The sequence below is a fragment of the Elephas maximus genome, chromosome 8, assembly GCF_024166365.1.
Source record: "Elephas maximus indicus isolate mEleMax1 chromosome 8, mEleMax1 primary haplotype, whole genome shotgun sequence".
NCBI lineage: Eukaryota > Metazoa > Chordata > Mammalia > Proboscidea > Elephantidae > Elephas > Elephas maximus.
This window is the reverse complement of record NC_064826.1, coordinates 106,521,061-106,539,726: the sequence shown is the minus strand read 5'-3', so window position 1 is coordinate 106,539,726 and position 18,666 is coordinate 106,521,061. Positions and strand designations below refer to the sequence as shown.

The 18,666-nt window shown below is 43.4% G+C and overlaps 1 protein-coding gene across 2 annotated transcripts in view; it reads right to left on the bottom strand.

The window, feature by feature from the left end:
• BLVRA (biliverdin reductase A) overlaps nt 1-7,546 on the bottom strand; it is a 49,126-nt gene extending 41,580 nt beyond the window's left edge. The window contains exons 1-2 of one of the 2 annotated variants that reach the window (XM_049893454.1): nt 7,466-7,546; nt 5,047-5,100 (exon numbers count right to left, since the gene is read on the bottom strand). The gene's annotated coding sequence lies outside the window, so the exon portion shown is untranslated. Of the gene's footprint in view, nt 1-5,046; nt 5,104-7,256; nt 7,439-7,465 lie in introns of those variants that run through there. The other variant, XM_049893455.1, reaches the window with a different exon arrangement.
• Between the last annotated feature and the right edge of the window lie 11,120 nt (nt 7,547-18,666).

The window sequence follows — 18,666 nt, the reverse complement described above, 5'->3', positions numbered from 1 at the left end:
TGGAGAAAAACTGAGAGCTTTCCCCTTGAAATCAGGTACAAGACAAGGGTGCCCACTCTTACTACTTCTACTTAATATTATATTAGAAATCCTAGCCAGAGCAGTAAGACAAGAAATAAAATGTATCCAGATTGGAAAAGAAGAAATGAAATTTTATCTCTATTCATTTTTTTTTTTTTTAAGGATGGTATGATCCTATATGAAGAAAACCCCCAAGAGTCCACAAGAAAACTTCTAGAGCTAATAGGGGAATTTAACAAAGTTGCAGGGAACAATGTCAACAAACAATAATTAGTTGGGTTTCGATACACCAGCAATGAGAAATCTGAAAGGGAAATGAGGGAAACAATTCCATTTTCAATAGCATCTAAGAGAATAAAATATCTAGGAATAAATCTAAGCAGGGATGTGAAAGACTTGTACAATGAAAACTATAAAACACTGCTGAAAGAGACTAAAGAAGACAAATAAAATGGAAAGATGTTCCATGTTCATGGATTAGAAGACATGAAATTGTTAAGATGTCAATATTACCCAAAGCCATCTATAGAGTTAATGCAATCCCAATCAAAATTTCCAACAGCCTTCTTGACAGAAACGGGAAAACTAATTCTCAACTTTATAGGAAATGGCAAGAGCCCTCAAACAGTTAAAGCTATGTTGAAAGAGAAGAACAAAGGAAGAGGACTCACACTTCCTGACTTTAAAACATATTATTCCTGACTTTAAAATATACTATAGAGCTACAGTAATCAAAACAGCCTGGTACTAGTGTAACAACAGACACACAGACCAGTAGAATAGAATTTAAAGTTCAGAAATAAAAACACACAACTATGATAAACTGATTTTCGATAGGATGTTAAGTCTGTTTAATGGGAGAGTCTCTTCAATAAGTGGTGTTGGGAAAATAGGATTTCCACAGACAGAAAAATGAAACAGGATCCACTCCTCACACCACACACAAGAACAAATTCAAAATGGACTGAAGACCTAAATGTGCAAACTAAAACCATAAAATTCTTAGAAGAAAATACATGGGCACTGCTGTGAGACCTAGCTTTTAACAATGAATTATCTATAATAACAAAAGCACAAACAGTAAAAGATAAATAAATAAATGGAACCTAACAAAAATTTAAAACTTTTGTTAATCAAAAGACTTTACCAAAAAAGCAAAAAGACAAGCTACTAATTGAGAGAATATCTTTGGAAACCACATAGCCAATAAGAATCTAATAACCAAAACATACATAAAACCTGAACAACTTAACAACAAAAAAACAAATAACCCAACCCATAAAAAGGGCAAAGGACTTAAAGACATTTTACTAAAGAAAACACTAAAATGGACACTAAGCACATGAAAAGATGCTCAGTGTCAATTAGCCATCAGAGAGATGCAAATCAAAATCACAATATCATTTCACTTCCACTAAGACGCCCTGGTGGAGCAAGTAGTTAAGCGTTTGGCTGCTAACCAAAAGGCTGGCACTTTGAATCCACCAGCCACTCCTTGGAAACGCTATGGGGCAGTTCTACTCTGTCCTATAGGGTCGTTATGAGTTGGAATTGACTTGATGGCAATGGGTTTGGTTTGTTTTTTGTGTTTAGGATGAATAAGACTAAAAAAAAAAAAAAAAAAACAGAAAATAACAAATGTTAGTGATGATGTGGGGAAATTGGAACCCTTATCCATTCCTGGTGGGAAGGCAAAATGGTACAGCCATTGTGGAAAACAGTGTGGTGGTTCCTTAAAAAACTAAAATAGAAATACCGTATGACCCAGCAATTCCACTCCTACGTATATACCCAAAAGACTTGAATGCAGAGAATTGAAAAGAGACTTGTACACCAACGTTCGTTGCAGCACTATTCACAATAGCCAAAAGGTAGAAACAACCTAACGACTATCAACAGATAAATGAACAAACAAAATGTGACGCATATATTCAACGTAATATTACTCAGCCAGTAGAAGAAACAAAGTCTCGATACATGCTACGTTAAGGACTGAGGTTGAAAATACTATGATGAATGAAATAAGTCAATCACAAAAGGGCATACTGTACAACTTTACTTACATAAAAAGACAAAACCCAACCCACTACTGTCAAGTCGATTCGACTCTTGGTGACCCTATAGGACAGAGCAGAATTGCTCCAGAGAGTTTCCAAGGAGCGCCTGGTGGATCTGAACTGCTGACCTTTTGGTCAGCAGCCGTAGCACTTAATCACTACGCCACCAGAGTTTCCATAAAAAGATAAGAAAAGACAAATACACAGAATCAAAAGTTTATTAGCAGTTATCAGGGGCGAGAGGGAGGGGGAAGGCGGGATTATTGCTTACGGAGTACTGAATTTTGGTTTACAGTGCCGGAAAAAAATCACATTAAGGGTAGGGCTGCACAGTCAATGTAGCCCTGGTGGCACAGTGGTTAAGAGCTCGGCTGCTCCAAAAGATCAGCAGTTTGAGTCCACCAGCCACTCCTTGGAAACCCTATCAGGCAGTTGTACTTTGTCCTATAAGGTCGCTACAAGTCAGAATCAACTTGACGACAATAGGTTTTTCTTTCTTTTTTTGCACAGTTGATTATTGTAAGTGCTGTCAATAAGTTGTACACTTGTAAAACAAACTGACAAAAGCTGTGTCATACATATTTCGCCACATTACAAAAAAAAAAAGAATAGGTGCTAAGGCTGCTTATGCACCACCAAATACCTCATGGGACTTGGTTCCTTGTTTGGAGGTTCTGGGTCATGATTTCATGGGATCTGCCAGTTAATTGGTCTAGTAACATGTTTAACGCTTCTGTTCTACTTCCCAGTTCACTGCACAGTGTCTGGGGTCTTAAAAGCTTAGAAGTAGCAACCAAGGCATGAGAGTTGATCTCCATTCACCTGGAGCAACAGAGGAAGAAGCAGTGTCAGGAAGAGGAGGAGGGAATGGAATGTATGGCTAATTGCCTTCATGAACAGCTGCCTTCTTTGATATTAGACCAGAAGACCTAGATGGTGCCCGGCTACCACTACTGAACATTTTGATCCAAGATTCTATAGAAGAACGCTCATCAAAAGGGGAGGAATGCAGAACTAGATGTCAAATTCTCATGAACTCTAGACTTTCTGGAGCCATAGAGGCTGGGTGAATCCCTGAAACTACTGCCCTGAGATAACCTTTACACCTTAAACCAAAAATATCTCCTGAACTCTTCTGAAAACCAAACAATAGTTTAACTAGTAAAAATGTCTGCCATGAGCATTATGCTCTTTTAAGAACTATCCACATAGGATCAAATTGACAATAGCAACTCGAAAGATTAGATAAGAACCTTAGGGAAAAGGGAGTTTATGTTAATGGAGAATGAATAACTCAGAAAAGGGAGGTGAGAATAGTTGCACAATTCAAAGAATGTAATCAATGTCACTGAATTGTATGTGTAGAAACTGTTGAACTGATGAATGTTTTGCTGTGTATATTCTCAACAAGTAAAATTTAAAAGAAAGACCACACAGCTAATAATTAGCAGAACCAAAAGAAAAAGAAAAACTATATACTGTACATTAATGAAAAGCTTCCAAGCTGGTATCACTGTTATCTGATTAAAACTTAATTTGAAGGGACAATAAGATTAATAATAAAGTTTCTCTTACCTTTTAAATTCCATGGTACATGGCTAAATATCAGCTTGTTTCAAAAGTCTTAAATATACCTGTGCAAGAGTCCCAAAATTCTAGGTGCTGGGCATAGGAAAGACTTCTGCCCAAGGGGTAGGCTGAGCCCCATTTTGTTATTTACTGCTCAGTGTAGACTGCTCTCAAAAATTATATCGGTTTTGTACCAGGAATTACTTGCTCAAACTAAATGTTAACCAATCAAATGTGAAGAACAATCTATTTAAGAACATTTATGGTTTTTCCAGTAACTGCTTAATATATTCATGATTTTTCATGCAACTGCTTCACATACAGCCAATCAGAAGATTCCACTGTTAGTCCCTTGTATGCATATATCTAAACCACTCACTGGCCTTCCCGTCGGAGTTTTTGGTTTCACTTTGTGAAACTGGATGTGTCCCTGGTTCGAACTGTGCTTTTCCTTCAATAAATCTCTTTACTTTTATTTTGACAGAGTGAGAGTTGTTATTCTTTGACATACCATCTGTCACTACTGATGCATACGATCATGTAATCCAAGTCCCTGAAATACTAGGGAGGGTGAGGGAATGGACACATGCATGCACACTATTTCCTAGGGACAGAACAGATATGCTCCAATGTCTTAAAAGTACCATAGTGTCATAGACTGAATTCTGTACCCCCACAAAATGTGTGTATTCATTTGGCTGGGCCATGATTCCTGGTATTGTGTGATTTTCCTACGTGTTGTAAATCCTACCTCTATGATGTTAATGAGGGAGGACTGGCAGCAGTTGTGTTAGTGAGGCAGGACTCAACCGACAAGATCAGATTGTGTCTTGAGGCAATTTCTTGAGATATAAAAGAAAGAAGTGAGCAGAGAGACAGGGGGACCTCATACCACCAAGAAAGCAGCACCAGAAGCAGAGAACATCCTTGGACCCAGGGTCCCTGTGCCTGAGAAGTTCCTCAACCAGGGAACATTGAGGACAAGGACCTTCCTCCAGAGCTGACAGCAGAAAAGCCTTCCCCTGAAGCTGACACCCTGAATTCGGACTTTTAGCCTACTTTACTTTGAAGAAATAAACTTCGCTTTGTTAAAGCCATCCAACTGCGGTATTTCTGTTACAGCGGCACTAGATAACCAAGACACAGAGTGAGCAGGAGGTGTTCTGGCTAGACCACAGAAGCTTTCTCCCTGATGCCACACATTCAGGAGTTCCCAGGGAAACCAGAAGGGCCAGTGTGGCTACTATGCAGAGTGAGGCATGTTCCCCTCGGTGTCCATCAAAGTGAAAAAATATCTCTGTGAAATTATAGAATCAGGCTTCTTGCCTTAGGCCAGGCTTAGATACTATCTATTTAGGCAATATCTTAAGAAAGTTGTTAACAGCACAAGTGTCCTTACCTGTGAGGTGGAGGAAGAGAGCTAAGACAAAACCTTTGAACTGTCTTCTGTTTTCTTCTGAAAAAAAGTGTTGGTTCCAAAATCAGTGGGTGTACATTTAAAAAGAGAGGAAAAAAAGAAGAAATTAAAATCCTGAGGCCCAAACAATCTTCTCCATTTCCAGGCAAAACAAAGGTAAACAGACATATTCAGGGACATGTGCATGCCCACCCTTCAGATGACTGATTATCTCATTATACACAGATACTAATTAACATTTAATGTCCTGCTGCTTTACAGTTCGGTGAGTAGCTGACCGTAAGAAAAATGTCTGTCAACAGAAATAGAAATGTTTGCAACAAGTTAGCAAAAATTAAAAAAAAAAATTGTACCATGTCTTGGTCAAGAACGGTACAACATGTACTTTCATATAATTCTAGAAGCGTGTACCACAAAGGCCCTTTTCTCACATCATTGGCCCAGCCTTCAGAAATTCCACAGTGACCCTGCTAAATGACCTCTTCTGCATCAAGCTGGGACTTTCCTAGAACTAGAGACCAAACACTCCCAGCTCCAGAATGGTGGGACTCCCCACGAGTTCAAAGTTCTGGGGCAGTGCTGCCTCTAACTTCGTAGATTGTGCAATTTGAGTATTTTACCACTTTACCCTTCTTTTATAGAAATGATTGGGAGAGATAAGAAGTGTAGATCTCAAAAACTAAATACAATTAGAACAAAGATGGATATTAACAGATGTGCCCCAAAGTGGCAAATCTGCCTTTAATCAGATCCTAATTGGATGGCATGGAATAGAAAGGAAAAAAAAAAAAGAACATACATGAAATAATGGGAAAATATTGAAGATTATTCCTAGAAGTTGAAGTATAATTGGAGCATGTGTCATATTTTTTAGCTTTCTGGCTATAGAACCTCCCTTAATAACTTTTACATGTACTGTTTAACTTCAGTTCTTGTTTTTCTGGAACGTATCACCTAAGGAAAACTGTTTTTGTTGTGTGCCCTTGAGTCAATTCCAACTCACAGCCACCCTACACAACAAAGCAGAACCACCCCACAGGGTTTCCAAGGCTGTAAATCTTTACCGAAGTAGACTGCCACATCTTTCTCCTCCAGAGTGGCTCGTGGGTTGGAACCACTGATCTTCGGTTAGCAGTGGAGATCTTTAACCACTGTACTACCAGGGCTCTTTGTAAGAAGAGTAGGGGTCTCCATATTCATCAACATGACTTTTGGGAAAAAATTACTACTATATATCACTAGCCTTGATCTCAACAATTTCACTTCTTGGAATTAATACTATGGAAATTTCGTTCATTATGGAAAAGATATTTCAGCACATAATGGACTGCTCTGTAAACGATGATGACAGCTAACTTTTATTGAATCCTTACCATGCTGAAAGCCCTGTTCAAAGCTAATCTTCACAATCATCCTACCAGATTAAGTAGTAGTATTATTCCCATTTTACAGATAGAAAACTGAGGCCCTAAGTAAGGCTGTGTGGGGCCCTGGTGGTGCAGTGGTTAAGCGTTTGGCTGCTAACCAAAAGGTCAGCAGTTTGAATCCAACAGCCGCTCCCTGGAAACCCTACGGGGCAGTTCCCACTCTGTCCTATAAGGTCACTATGATTCAGAATTGACTCGACGGCAACGGGGGAAGTAAGGTTAGGCAATGTGCCCAAGACCACATAGCTAGTATACGATGAAAAATTCATCATATAATATTAAATGAAAAATATCATTTAAAAATATTTGAAAAATATCCAAAATAGTATATACTGTATGATGTCACAAACTTTACTATTTAAGGAAGATATAAACTATTAGCCACATTTTCAGCACTTTATATATGCAGTGCACTTCACAGAACGTTAACTCATGTAATTCTCACAACGTCTATGAAATACGTAAAATTTTCTATTTTTCAAAGTGTAAAGTGAAGCTAAGAGAGGTTAAGTCACTTGCTCGGGTGGACCTGAATTCGACACCAGCACGTTCCCAGATTGCCAGGGCCGAGCTCTCAGCCTCCACGTCCCAGACGCCTGGATTAAACCCCTCGCTCGCCCAGGTCGCCTAAACTATGCTGAATGCACACAACAGCCCAGTTATGTAAGAAATACAAATCTACATAAAGACTGAAACCATAAAAAAAAATTTTTTTTAATTAAGTACATATTTAATTTTATAAAACGTACGTCTGTCTTTTCTTACATGAGAAAGCCCCCGCTGGGCCGGGCACGCCGCGGTCCTCGGCCCGCGGAGCCTGCAGACCGCGCCCACCGCGCACCAGGCCGGCCGCGCAGGCAGCGCTAGGTCGGCGGGCCAGGGCCACACTTCCCCGCAGCATCTGTTTTTAGGCTCCGGACTGAGGGCTTTATGCAGGCAGCGCGCGAGACCCCGCTTCCCAGCGCCCTCCTTACCTGATGCGGGGCGCCGAGCTCGAGCTCTCGGAGCAGCCTCGGGGCCCAGCAGCGGAGGCCGGGTCTGCGGGCGGGGGCGGAAGCCGGCTCTGATTGGCCGCCTCTCTCGCGGGGCGGTGCCAGGGATAGGGGCGCGCAGGCCCGAGCAAGCTGAGGAGGGGTCGTGGCCGCGCGCTGGGCCTGGGGAGTCGGAGCCTCTCAACCAGTGCCCAGCGCTCGGCTTTGGGGCGGGCTGGGGCGGGCCGTGCACGAGAGGAAGGGAGGGACCCCCGGCGGCGCGCCGCGGCTGGTAGTGGTCCCGGGCCCCTCGCGGGGTGCCCTATCCCGGAGTAGGAGGAAGCATGCGCGGGCAAGAGGGGTTCCCCCCGGGTCAGCAAGTCCCGAGCTGCGGTGGTGCCCGGACCCTTCGCTGTAGCCGTGCACCCTGCTCCGGGGCTAGAGTGCAAGGGGCATCGCAAGCGAACGGGAAAAGTGGCTCTTGGGCCCCGGGCCGTGCCCTGTGCCCGGCTCTGGGAGGGGATGGGCGGTGGCAGCTCCCTGACCGGAAGGATGAGGGCCTCTGGGGTCCTAGACTCGCGAGCCTGCGGAGGTCCCGAGCCCCTCGCCTTGTGCTCTGTGCCCTTCGGGCTGCCCTGGGGGAGGGTGAACGCAGGCTAGAAGGGAGGGGTCCCTGGCGGTGCGGCGCGGCCTGCTGAGGTCCCATGCCGCTAGCAGTGCTCCCGGTGCTCTACTTCGGGGTCGGTAGGGGCGGGAGTAGCGGGGGGCCCTGTTTGTGCGCTGCGGCCTCCAGATGGCCGGCCTCCTCACTGGGTGCTTTCTCCCGGGTGGAGGCGTCGCAGCCCTCTCATCAGCCCTTCTTCGTCCCCACCATGGCACCAGCAGGGTTTCTTTGGGGTTAGTGGCCCTAGCCCGCCTGTTCAGGCGGTGAAGCTTATTTTTGCCATTTGTGTAAATGTGAGTAGTTGGCCATTGTCAGCCATTTCCTGCTCTTGGGTAGGTAGGAGGTGAACTCTTTCCCAGGGAACAGATCTTTTACCCAGCTGGAGGTGGGTCACGGGAGGGTTGGTGGGGGCCTGTAAGAGAGCAGCCTGGCAGTGCGGGTTCTAGTATGCTGGGGCAAGGAGAGACCCGTTAGGCTGAAGGCCAGAGCTACACTGTCAGGCCTAGTTTCCCAGTCTTCTTGGAACACCGTGTTCACTGCAGTCGTCAAACCAGCATTGATTTTAAAGGCAGGGTTCTAATTGGTGAAATTGACTGGCATTTCCCCCAACAAAAGTAAATCTCGTTTTTAATTCCCAGAACCTGAGAAGCCTGCTTGACTAAGTGAGGTTTTGTTAGGCGCAGAGAGAAGACCAAAAAACCCACTGCCATTGAGTGGATTCCAACTTACAGCGACCCTATAGGACAGAGTAGAACTGCCCCATAGAGTTTCCAAGGAGTGCCTGGTGGATTCGAACTGCCGACCTCTTGGTTAGCAGCCATAGGGCTTAACCACTAGCCACCAGGGTTTCCACAGAGAGAGAAGGCAAGTCTTTTTACCATGGCTTTCAATTTTTATCCCTAGCACAGACCTGTCTCCTGAATTCCATGCTCCTCTATTCAGCAGCCTACTTGACATCTTGCTTGGATATCTAAAATTCATCTCTATCTTAACATGTCCAAACCTGGGTTCCTGATCTTTCTCCTAAAATTTGCTTCTCCCACAGGCTTCACCTCTCAATGGCCACTCCATCCTTCCAGTTGTTCAGGCCAAAAAAATGTGAGAACCTTGGTGTCCTCCTTGACTTGTACCTCTCTCACATCCCACATCTATTTGTCAGGAGACTGTCAGCTCTACCTCCTAGGTATTCGGAGTCTGGCCTTTAAAAAATGAAAGTTAGATCATGTCACTCCTCTACTCAGAGCCTTCCAGTGGCTTCCCATGTAACTCAGAGTAAAGGCTAAAGTCCTTACTGTGGGGTACAAGGCCCACAGGATCTGCAACCTCGTCTCCTACCATTTTCCCTTTGGCTCACTCTGACCTTCTTGCTCTTCCTTGAACAAGGCAGGCAGGCTTCTGCCACAGGGCCTTTGCACTGGCTGGACCCTCTCTCTAGAATGCATGGCTAATTATCGCACTTTGTTATCTTTGCTTAAATGCCATCTCAATGAGAACTACCCTGACCACCCTATTTGAAATTGCCACCTGCCCTCCTCCTGGTCTTTCTTAGCTTGCACTATTTCTTTCCATAACAATGATCACCTTCTAATATACTCTGTGATTTATTTATCATGCTTATTGTTTATTATCTGTCTCTTCCATCTACCCACCCCTACCCTGCCTAGGATCCATAGGGCAGGAATAATTGCCTTTTGGGTCTGTTTTGTTTACAGATACAGAACGGGCTATAAATATTTGTTGAATGAATGTGGAAGCAAATTTATCAATGAATGCCACAAGTAACACAGTTTTAGTAGCTCAGGGTACTGCTGCTAGAAGCCAGTCCCATAGATGCCCCAAAGGACTGGAATGCCCAGCAGGTTGCTCAGTTGGACAAGACCATAGTCAGTATTATGTCCCCCCAAAATTGTGTATAGTTGGGCCGGGCCATGATTCCTGATATTGTGTGATTTTCCTATATTGTAAATGCTGCCTCTATGATAATAGTGAGGGAGGTTAGGCAGCAGTTGTGTTAGTGAGGCAGGACTCAACCTATAAACTGGATTATGCCCTGAGGCACTCTGTTCAGATATAAAAGAAAGAAGTGAGCAGAGAGACAGGGAGACCTCATACCACCAAGAAAGCAGTGTTGGCAGCAGAGTGCGTCCTTTGGACCTGGGGTCCTGTGTGGAGAAGCTCCTAGTCCAGGGGAAGATTGATGAGAATGCTGACAGAGAAAGTCTTCCTGTGGAGGTGACACCCTGAATTTGGACTTTTAGCCTACTTTACTGTGAAGAAATAAATTTATCTTCGTCAAATCCATCCACTTGTGATGTTTCTGTTGTAACAACACTAGATGACTAAGACGGTCAGGCTAGAAGAGGGGCTACTGTCCCATAGGGTCCAACTTCCCTTTATAGCCCTTGAGGCTCAGGGAGATGTGCTGGCAGCGTCTGTTTGGTTTAGCAATGGTTGTGCTAACATCAGCTGTACTAGCGAGTGCCAGACAGGAAAGAACAAATAAAATGACAGAAAGGAAATCAATGCAGTTGGTTGGAAGTGGGATGGTGATTCAGGTTGTCCCAGGTGTCCCTGGTGCATACAGTAGCATATATTGCCTACCAATTCCTTAGGCAATTGCAGGACAGAAATAGTGGGGCTGGGGAGGTTGGGGATGCTACCCTGAGTTTATCAGAGCCCTTTGAGTTCCAATGAAAGAAGCCCTACCCTAACTGATGTATGCAGAAAAAGATTATTAGCTAATATACCTGAAAAATCTAAGGACTGAAATAGCTTCAGATTTTGTTCTTTGTTAGCTGCCCCCCAGTCAGCCCCCAACTTATGGGGACACAACGGAATGAAACAGAAATAGCACCCATGACAGACTGCGCTTGAGGTGTCTCCTGTATGGAAGGCAAGAATTCTACCACAGAACCACCGCTGCCCCCCAGCTTGGGTTTAGTTGCGTGGAGTCCCAGGGTAGCGCAAATGGTTAATGTGCTCAACTTCTAACTGAGAGGTTGTGGGTTCAAGTCCACCCAGAGGCACCTCTAAAGAAAGGCCTGGTTATCTGCTTCCGAAAAATTAGTCACAGTAAACCCCGTGAAGTACGCTTCTACTCCGACACCCCTGGGGTCACCATGAGTTGCAGCCGACTCCACAGCAGCTGTATTTTTATTGTAGTTGTTTTTTCAGGTACCCCCCAGACACTGCTATCACGAGCCTGTCTGCCCCCCTCTCCGGCTCTGTGTCTGACTCTTTCCTCTGTGTCTACTTCACTCTCAGGCAGGCCTCACATAATGGCAACTGCAGTCACTTAGAAGTTCCAGGCATCCCTTCTGCCAGCTTGGCAACCTTGGAAGAAAGATTGTGGAATTACCACCGATTAGCTGATCTGGGTCATGATAACCTGATCTGGAACCAGTAACTGTCCACCAGAGGGATGCCATGTTTTCACAGGCAAGGTCTGGGTCACAAGTCCACCTCAGGTCAGAGTGTGAGAATACTGTTCCTGCCGTGGTATGTTTGAATGTTGTTATGGGTTGAATTGTGTCACCCTCCAAAACGGGTGTAAATCCTAACCTCTGTGCCTGTGGTTATAGTCCCAAGTGGGAATGGGTTGTCCTTGTTATGTTAATGAGGCAGGATTAGTGTAGGGTGTGTTTTGTTAATCTCTTTTGAGATAAAAAGGACATTAAACATGCAAACTAAAGAAGCAGAGATGGGGCAAGAAAGATGCCAAGCCACATGAAGATTGCTCAGGAGCAGAAGCTCAGAAGAGACAAGGGCCTTCCTCTAGAGCTGGCAGAGAGAAGGCCTGTCCCTAGAGCTGGCACTCTGAATTTGGACTTCTGAGAAAGGACTAGGCTGGAGCAGGGCGGATTGGCGCCCCCGCCCCCTGCCCAGCACATAGGCTGGGGGGTCGGGGGTCGGGGGGAGGTGAACAGGGCACAGAGAGGAATAAACAATCAGGTGCAACCACAACCCACCTCCTAGAGAGTAGAACAGAATACACAGGCCCTGTGGGGCAAAATGTGGAACAAACTGAAATGTTGCAAATAAACTTTAACATGTAGATCTTGCAGGACTCCACAGTTGCAGAGTGTGTGAAAAAGAAGTAAAAGTGACCACTGTTTTTCTTTCCCGTTCGTGCTTGCTGAAGGGGCCCATGTGACAAAGGGACCCAGTGCACCTGCCTCACATCCCGTAATGAGTTATGTCAAGGGGGACCAGAGGACTTCCATCTTGAAGAAATCCTGCATGTGCACCTGTATTTGCATAACCCAACCCGTCCTCAGAAATCTTCGCCCTCCCCTCCACCCCAGAACCTCATGAATAAACATCCAGACCTCTCCTTGTTGAAACCCTTACATATTTGGCTCTTAGGCAAATGAGAAAGACAGCCTCTCTGAAGGTTCTAACCCTTACTGTCTCCTTTTGCTAGCTGTTGGCAAAATAAATTTCCTTGTGTGACTCCAGGTTGCCTCAATAGTCTTATTGGGTGGCGTGAATCCAGTTGGGTTCAACTAAGGAAAGGGCCCTCGGTAACACTTCTAGCCTCCTAAATTGTGAGAAGACAAATTTCTGTTTGTTAAAGCCATCCACTTGTGGCATTTCTGTTATAGTAGCACTAGATAACTAAGACAAATGTATTGGTTGATTTACCTTAATCCTTATGAAGTCTGATACTTTGTTCAGATTCTACTTCTTTTCTGAGCAATCACTGTCCATTGTACAAAGAAGTAATTCTCTCCAATCTGAAGGTCTTTTTTGCAGGCAGCCTCTCAAATGGCCCCTAGTGTCCCCACCTCCTGGTATTCATATCCTATCCCCTCCCAGTGAGTGTAGGCTGGATTTGGTGACTCACTTGTAAGGATGGCAGAAGAGATAGGATGTCACTTCTGAAATTAGAGGATAAATTAAATAATGTGACTTTCTCTCTTGGGGGCTGTCTCTTCCTCTCAGTTCCCTTGTTTGAAAGCAAGCTATGGACAGAGCCACACAGCAATGGATTGATAAATTTGGCCAATAGCCCTATGAGTTAGCTTGGACTTGGATCCACCTCCAGTGAAGCCTTGAGGTGGCTGTAGGCCTGGCTGATACCTTGACTGCAGCCTCGCAAGAGACCCTAAGCCAGAACCACCCAGATAAGCTGCAATCACATCCCTGACCCACAGAAACTGAGATGATAAATGTGTGTTGTTTTCAGCCACTGAGTTTTGGGTAATGTGTTATGTGGTTTTGAAAACCCTGTAGTATGCAGCTGTTTAGCAGAGAAACTGCAGAGCTGATGGGAAAGGTTAGGGGTACAGTATCAGGCTGCCTTAGACCACAAGTAACAGAAAACCACTGCTCAAACAATAGGGAGGTGGGTTAGGATCTGGCTCCATATCTCCGTCATTCTCTTTGCTTCTCCACCCCACACCATGTATAACAGGATGTTAAAGGTTAAATTTTGATTGAGACAATGGGATACAATAGATGTGAAATTTTAGGGTCAGATCTACTTGTGCAGAATTTTCCCAGGAAACTATCCTGAGAAGCTGTGCACCCCATGCCACTCAGCCACAACAAGGATATAAAAAGGGACCAAAAAGCCAACAAGCACCTGAAAAGATGTTTGACATCATAAGCCACCAGGGAAATGCAAATCAAAACCACACTGAGATTCTACTTCACACTCACTAGGACGGCTTTAATAAAAAATAAAACTAAAAAATGGAAAAAAACAGCTCTCAGGATGCGGAGAAATTGGAACAATTATACACTGACGGTGGGTGTCATGGATGGAATTGTGTCCCCCAAAAATATGTGTCAGCTTGTCTGGACCATGATTCTCAGTGGTTTGGCAATTATGTAATGATATAATCATTCCTCATGATGTGATCTGATGCAATCAGCCAATCAGTTGTAAGGGGATTAGGGTTGGATGCAACACCCTTACTCAGGTCACAGCCCTGACCCGATGTAATGGGAGTTTCCCCGGGGTCCTGCGGTGTGACCTACATCACCTTTTATCTCACAAGAGATAAAAGGAGAGAAAATCGAGCAGAGAGAGAAGGAGAAAAGTGTGTCCTTTCAACCCTGGTTTCATGCACTGAACCTCCTAGACCTAGGGGACAATTGATGACAAGCAACATAGAGATTTCCAAGGAAAGCTGGGCCCACAGATGTTGAAATGAGTCAAGGACCTTCCCCTAGAGCTGGAACCCTGAATTCGGACTTCTAGCCTCCTAAACCATAAGAGAATAAATTTCTGTTTGTTAAAGCCATACACTTGTGGTATTTCCGTTATAGCAGCACTAGAAAATTAAGACAGTGGGGTTGTAAAATAGTGTAGCCACTGCGGAAAATAGTTTGGCAGTTCCTCAAAAAGTTAAACATGCAACTACCATAAATCCTGTTGCCGTCAAGTCAATTCAACTCATAGTGTCCCTATAGGACAGAGCAGAACTGCTCCATGGAGTTTTCAAGGAGCACCTGGTGCATTCAAACTGCTGACCTTTTGGTTAGCAGCCACAGCACCTAACCGCTATGCCGTCAGGGTTTCCGGAACTACCATATTACTCAGGAATTCCACTCCTAATTATATTCAAACAAAAACTTGTACATGAATGTTCATAGCAGCACTATCCACAGAAGCCAAAAGGTGGAAACAATCCAAATGTCCATCAGTGGATAAAGAATTATGGCATATCCATACAATGGAATATTATTCAGCTATAAAAAGGAGTGAAACACTGACACGTGCTACAATGTGGATGAACATTGAAAATATACTAAATGTAACAAGCCAGACACAAAAAGTCACCTATTGTATACATTAATATGAAGTATTGAGAATAATTGAATCCACAGAGAACAGAAATCAGAGTAGCAGTTACCAGGCGCTGGAGGGAGGGGGAAATGGAGAGGGACTATTTAATCTCTTCTGAGGATGACAAAAACATTTTGTAACTAGATAGGTGGGACCAAGATGGTAGAATAGTCAGATGCTTCCTGTGGTCCCTCTTACAACAGACAGGAAAAAACAAGTGAATTGATTATATATGACAATCTAGGAGTCCTGAACATCAAAGATAAAATTGAAGAGTTGGACTGAGTGGCAGGGGAAGGGAGAGACGCTTCAGAAGTAGTGAGGATTTGCCAGACCTGACCTGGCTGGCACCCTACAGGCTGGATTGGCCAACACGCATGGGCTAAGGCAAGCAGTAGTGCTCAGGGTGCATTTTCCACACCGGAAGAAACTGAGTGGTGAAGAGTCTGCACAAGCCTGCAAAACCAGGGGAAAGCAACACTAGATCTGTGAAAGTTAAGTCCAACCGTCTAACCTACTGTGCAGAATCAAAAAAACCCTTCTTCCTTCTGGGAATTACCTCTGTCCCATTTACCTATCCACTTCCTGCTCTGCTCTAGCCCTAGGGTGGCTTCAGTGATTGCCATGCCCCCTGGGATGGAAATGGGTCCCATCACATGCCATGAGCTGTTCTGCTGGCTTTGGAGAGGGAACAAATTAACAAATAAAAATACAGAAAAAAGTAATCAGCCAGCTCTCCTAAGTTGGGACCTCAAGGCAGGCTCAGCCCTTTGCCTAGGTACAGGCATAAGGGGTCCACAGGCTTTGAATGCCTTTTATCCCTGCCTAGACCTGTGTGAGCCCATTTCAACAGTATAGGCCCTCATTAGCATAGTACAACAGGGAATATACCTGAAGCCTATTTTCAGCTGCAAGAGCTAAGGGGGAGTGGCAGATTCCTGACATTTGATACCACCCTGCCCATTAAGCAGGATCCTTACCTACCTATACCAGGGGCCGAAGGACTGGTGGCTCCACCCACACCACCTAGCCACCTACAACAGGGGTGTGAGAGCAAGTGGTGCATCCTAATCCTTACAGCCAACAGCGCTGGGTGCCCAAAGTCTAGCTGCAAAACCCACCCACCTATGAGCTCTAGGGAACAGGGACATGCCTTCTACCTAGGCACTCAGGGAGAGCTGTTAGCCCCCTAACTTGCTCAGCATATGACCGCCTACTGCAGCCAGATAACTGTGCTTACTCCAATCATCCCTACATAGCCCCGATGTCTAGGACTGTAGATGAGATCTTGCACCACACACTCAGTTACCAATGACTTGGACACCTGAGTTGAATCCACACAAGAAAAGTAAACAGACTCCTGGGCTCACACACCTAGTAGCAGTTCTAACCACCTGGTGACAGGGCATGACAGCTTCAAAGACAACAATAAGCAAAGTAGCTCACACGATCTGCCAATTTGGCGTATCAAAACAAAACAAAACAAGAAGCTAGGACATAGTAAAAAAAAAGCAAACATAAAATAAATATAGTAACTTATTGATGGCTCAGAGACAACAGTCAATAGCAAATCACATAAAGAGGTAGACCATGATGGCTTCAGCAAGGAAACAAGGACCAAGAAACCTCCTGGAGGAAGATAAGGTCCTGGAATTACCGGAGGTAGAGTTCAAAAGATTAATATACAGAACTCTTCAAGAGATCAGGAAAAAATGCAGAACAAACCAAGGAACACACAAAGCAACAGAGGAACTTAAAAAGGTTATACAAGAGTTTAAAGACAAATTTAACAGGCTACAAGAATCCATAGAGAGACAGCAAATAGAAATCCAAAAGATTAACAATAAAATTTCAGAATTAGTGAAGTCAATAAAAAGTCAAAGGAGCAGAACTGAGGCAATGGAAGTCAGAATTTGTGAAAAACAAGAGGGTATCTATCCAAAAAGCTCATTGAACCCCACATAGGGTAGACCCCAAAAGAAATCACCAAGACATATTATAATCAAACTTGCCAAAACCAAAGATAAAGAGAGAATTTTGAGAGTGGCTAGGGATAAACAAAAAGTCATTTACAAAGAAGAGTCAATTAGACTAAGCTCTGACTACTCAGCAGAAACCACACAGGCAAGAAGGCGATGGGATGACATATGTAAAGCCTTGAAGGACAAAAACTGCCAATCAAAAATTATGTATCCAGAAAAACTGCCTCTCAAATACGACGGCAAAATTAGGGCGTTTCCAGATAAACAGAAGTTAAAGGAACACCAAATCTGCAAGCAATTCTAAAGTCCTCCAGTTAGAAAATCAATAACATCAGATAAAAAGCCAAGACTAGAACACAGGGTAGAACAACCAGATATCAACCAAGATAGGGAAGTCACACACACACAAAAAAAATCAAAGCTAAAACACGGAAAATAGGGAAACAGAGACATGACTATGTAAAAGATGACAACATTAAAAGAAAAAAGAAGGACTAATTGTGTAATCACAGAGCTTTCATATGGACAGGAAGTCACGTGATAAAAAAAAGATTGGTTTAAACTTATAAAAATAGAGGTAAATATTGAGGTAACCACAAAGGAAATTAGCAATTCTACATATCACAATAAAAAAGAAGGAAAACATAGATTCAGCAAAAACAAAATCAATAAAAACGATTGAAAGAAAATAAAGAAAAATGACAGCACAGAAAATTAAGGGGAACAAAGAAACTATAAAAATACATCAAAATGACAGCACTAAACTGATACCTATCAATAATCACACTGAATGTAAATGGACTAAATGCACCAATAAAGAGACAGAGAGTGGCAGAATGGATAAAAAAAACACAATCCGTCTATATTCTGCCTACAAGAAACACACCTTAGACTCAAAGACACAAATAAACTAAAATTCAAAGGATGGAAAAATATATATCAAGCAAGCAACTATCAAAAAAGAGCAGGAATGGCCACGTTAATCTCTGACAAAATAGACTTTAAAGCAAAAGCCACCACAAGGAATAAGGACGGACACTATATAATGATTAAAGGGTCATAAGGACATAACCATAAACATAACCATAATAAATGTTTATGCACCCAATGGCAGGCTCCAAAATACATAAAACAAACTCTAACAGCATTGAAAAAAGAAATAGACAGCTCCACAATAATAGTAGGAACTTCAACACACCACTTTCGGTGAAGGACAGAACATCCAGAAAGAAGCTCAACAAAGACACGGAAGATCTAACTGCCACAATTAACCAACTTGATCTCACAGACATATACAGAACAGTCCACCCAACGGCAGCCAAGCATACTTTCTCTTCTAGTGCATATGGAACATTCTCTAGAACAGACCACATATTAGGCCACAAAGCAAGCCTTAACAGAATCCAAAACATTAAAAATATTACAAAGCATCTTTTCTGACCATAAAGCCATGAAAGTAGAAATGAATAACAGAAAAAACAAGGAAAAAAAATTAAATACATGGAAACTGAACAACATCTTGCTCAAAAACTACTGGGTTATTGAAGAAATCAAGGATGGAATAAGGAAATTTGCAGAATCGAACGAGAATGAAAACACATCCTACCAGAACCTTTAAGACACAGCAAAAGCACTGCTCAGAGATCAATCTATAACAATAAATGCACACATCCAAAAAGATGAAAGGGCCAAAATCAAAACATTAACCCTACAACTCGAACAAATAGAAAGAAAGCAGCAAAAGGAGCACACAGGCACCAAA